Source organism: Empidonax traillii, unplaced genomic scaffold (assembly GCF_003031625.1).
Source record: "Empidonax traillii isolate 1590-97213 ecotype Southwest subspecies unplaced genomic scaffold, ASM303162v1 scaffold1405:size211071, whole genome shotgun sequence".
NCBI classification, from domain to species: domain Eukaryota; kingdom Metazoa; phylum Chordata; class Aves; order Passeriformes; family Tyrannidae; genus Empidonax; species Empidonax traillii.
In genome coordinates, this window is record NW_020956598.1 from 46,439 (window position 1) to 50,537 (window position 4,099).

Here is a 4,099-nt window from a genome sequence, read left to right on the forward strand (position 1 = left end):
TCCTGTCAGCACAATATTGCTCACCACTGTCAGGAAGCCTTTGCCCCTGGATGAGAGAGTGCAGGGAAGGCAGGGAAGCTGTCAATGACAGCTTTTAGGGACATTATTTACATAGTCATTGCACCAGCTGTTTAATATCTGCTGATCACACTGACAGGATTAGACATCACTGTAACACAGTCTTGTCCACCAAGTAACCAAGAGCTGACAACCATCAGAACAAGGCAGGAGGATCTAAAGTATCTACCTACCTTTTTGGGCCTCAGTTGAGGATGGTACCTAAAACGTGTTTGGACTTGGAAACTCTTATTCTCCCCAGAAGCAGCCCTCCCCACTCCCAAAACCCATGAAAATTTTTGAAGGTCATCTTGAAGCTCAAAATAAAACCTCAGGTTAAGGATTGCAAGGGTCTGCCTGCATCATATTTTAAATATTCTTACTTCAAGATACAGCATTATCCTCCCTTTACGAACCCCCAAATTTTGACTGTAATTTCAAACTTGAACTTGCATCCACTGAAACTGGCCAGATTAATTAACGGAGCAGATTTCCTTTCATCTCAAGAACAGTAAACCACTCAAACCATGGGCAAAATACCAACAGACAATTAGGAGCTTACACGTATGCATAAACTGTACTGGTTTGGACTTCTGTGGGGAATTAACGTTCTCAAAGTAACCTCTTATGATAATGGTTTTAACTAGTTAATTACATAAAAGAACTATGAAATACTCTTCTCAACTGCGCACTACAGGTGACATAGCATACTTTAAGAACTAGCCACATCAGTCCATGGTCGCCTGGAATCAACACATTAAAATGTTTAGTCTTTTCTCCTTTTCTTTTGTCTTTAATAAAAAGTCTCATGCTAAAACACTGAGAGTCTGTGGGAGAAAGACAATTCCATGAAAGAAACACTGTAAGCATAAGCATAATCTCCTCCTCTCCCCAAATTTTCTGCCTACATTCTGAACAATGACTTAAAATAACATACAAGTGAAGAGTCAGGAGAAGGAGATACTTATTAGAATTATGACTTTTATTTTTATTCACTAGAGCAACATTGAGGAAAGAATTTTTACATACAGGTTTCTGAATCAACTTTACAAGCAAATTCCAATATACAGTATTTACTCTGGCCTGGGTTAAAAAACCAAAAACAAAGCAGATAGTAAGAGTACCTCTTGTTTTAGCTATTACTGAATTTAGATTTGGTTACACCGGAATTATATTCGTTTTACGGTGGTGCTTTTACAGTTAAGTAGGCAGTGAGCAGCTTTACCACAACAGTGACTGATTTTCCTTGATAGCATAGTTGTAATATGACTACACTGAGACCTACCACCAGGATCATGTATTAAATCCACTCTGCTCAGAAAAAGCCTCTGTAACGAGATAAGGAATAGCTACAGAGGCCCAATTCAAGGACTGATTTCCATTTGTACAGCAAGAAAACATCCACGTTAAGAGGATTATGTGCTGTGCAAAACCAGAAACACTTCCCCCCCTCCCCAACATGCAACCTACCCAAGTATGACACTTTAGAATGTGCATATGGTTGTGACATGCAGACAAAGGAAATCACGCAAATGGTATTCAGCTTTCCAGCATCATTACAACAAATTGGCATTTCGATCAAGGATGAAATGAAGTTTATTGATCAGTGATGCAGTCTACTTGCTATGTCCAGTCTCACTGCTATAAGATGTACAGTTGAGGAACCCAGTTTGGTTTTTTTTTGGAACTGTATCAAAATTCGATGTCGTTTTGGATTTTCGGGGCCTTTGTGATTATTTGGAGAAAGTCTGAGAGATTATATTGCACTTCTTTTCTCAAACAAAAACATATGCTGGGGCCATTATTCTTTCAGAGCTATGCTAGTCCTAGGGAAGTTTAGCCACGGGTTTTGATTGGCAGTAGGAAGTGCCGGCTTCAGGGAAGGGGAAGGGGAAGGTAGTAATAATCTGGCTGCATGTTCAGTGTTAAAATTCCACTGTTAAATTAAAGTCATTGCACAACAAAACCTCGGTACACTATATGAATATTTTTTTTAACATGCTAGAGTGCATATCGATTCTGTGAAAGTGATGTGAAAATACCTTGGAAACCGCAACACTACCGGGGAAATTGGTTTCAAACAAAAGCCACACACAGCAGGAGGCATCTAGATTATTTTAGGCACAACTCCAAGCAATAAAGCTCATTTAAAGTGCAATTCTGTTCTTTTCTTTTGTGTTTATTCACTTGTTAAAACGCATAATTGCCTCTGTACACACATACTGAACAGTAGTTTAATACTTTTGTGAATATTGCACAAAAGAATGAGAAATAAAAAAACAAAACAAAAAATGGCAATACGTCAGTTTCATAAAACAAAAAAAAAAAAAAAAAAAAAAAAAAAAAAAAAAAAAAAAAAAAAAAAAAACAAAAAACAAAAAACAAAAAAACAAAACAAAAAAACCACAAAACCTGAAGATATCAAATACTTAAATTTATGCCTTTTGGATAACTGCACCAGTACTGATGATATATCTGCACCTTCCATAAGGTAGATATGTTACCTGAAAATACTTAATCCCGTTTGACAAGCTCTACTCAGCACCCTCTTACCCATCGCCCCCCAAACCCCATCCTTCACCCAAGTGAAGCTCCAAATTTCACCTCTACTCTTCCAGCTGCCCATCTCCTGACAGGCTTTGCTCATACTCTGGACTTACTATACATGCAACAGAGCCTTCCCTGGTCAAGTCTGAAGAGCCAAAACATGCAGTTGTCTTTAGAGGGATGCGAGGTTAGCAGCTGAACGCAAATACAATTCAGGCTAGCATCTGTCTCATCCATGAGCAAATCCTGCTGTCTCCAGCTCAACATCTCACTAATCTGTCAGAACAAAATGGGGTAATGCTATAAAAAATAAAAAATACTATAATCTACTTATGTTCCTTTAACAGAGATACTCCCACCCTTGTATAAATATAACCTTTTTCTTCTGGAAAGAAAAATCAGGGACTCTCGTTTTTATGAAAATCTTGATCATCTCAATTTTCTTTGCTTAATTTACTTTGATCATCTCTCTCCTTAATTTTCAGTAAAGGTGCAGATAGATAAGATATCTATATTTTTAATGTAAACATAAAAATTTTAACATCACTAGATCAGGCTGGCAATACCTTGAGAATAAGACGCAAAAGGATTCAAGATGAAATCTGTCAATACCATTAAATGAAAATCATATTTTTTTAAACAAAATCATGTACATGTAACAGTAAAATCAGATTCTCTTCAAGAAAAGTAAACTTAAAAAAACCACCTTCCATAGAAATCTACACGGACCAGAAAACAAACCAGGAATCTGATCATTCCCTCAGCAGTCTTTAAACTCCTGAGAAACACAGTTAGCTGCCAGGAGCTAGTTTTGGGGAATATAAGTCAGTTTTATTTTCTTATTGGAAGTAAATACTTACACTAAAGGACATCCAGTTCAATGCTTTTCAAGGAAATAAATTATTTCAGGAGAATAATTCCTACTGCAATCTCAAGCTGTAGTTATTTTGATCCTATAACAACTGGAACAATTAACGTTATCCTTGTTATGTCTTGCTTACATTGTCTTGGCCTTAGTTCCCAGAAGGCCCTGCAGGTCCCTTATTTCAGATTGATTCTGAAATGGAACCTCCCCCCTACCCATTTCCTTCCCAACCTTTTAATTTTTCTACTTCGCTATCAGTTTAAAAAATATTAGTGTGACAAATCCAAAAACTTTCTTGAATATTAACTATGCACTGAAAACTCAGATGAGTGTTTTTTCCTTCACCCAACTGAGGTTTCCATCAGGATACCCCCAGTTAAAGGGCTTATATTATAGAAGCTGATCACTGAACTTATTTATGAAATGTCTACACCTATTCACTTTAATTTTCTCAAAGAAAATACTGTAATATGTCAAAGCCTACAACAAACTAACACTATGTTGCATTTTACTGACATTATGTGCTCTTCATGAACAGATTTTGAGCCAAGTTGTTGCAACAGCCTTCTGCTGATGATTTTAAAACCAATTCAAGGACAGAAAAAAAAAAAAAAAAAACCACCCAACCAG

At 36.8% G+C, this 4,099-nt stretch overlaps 1 protein-coding gene across 1 annotated transcript in view; it reads right to left on the reverse strand.

Annotated features, from left to right (window-relative positions):
• Nucleotides 1–2,459: 2,459 nt before the first annotated feature.
• CCSER2 (coiled-coil serine rich protein 2) overlaps nt 2,460–4,099 on the reverse strand; it is a 61,158-nt gene continuing 59,518 nt past the window's right edge. Inside the window, exon 12 of the transcript XR_003573848.1 lies at nt 2,460–2,880. The gene's annotated coding sequence lies outside the window, so the exon portion shown is untranslated. The remainder of the gene's footprint in view (nt 2,881–4,099) is intronic.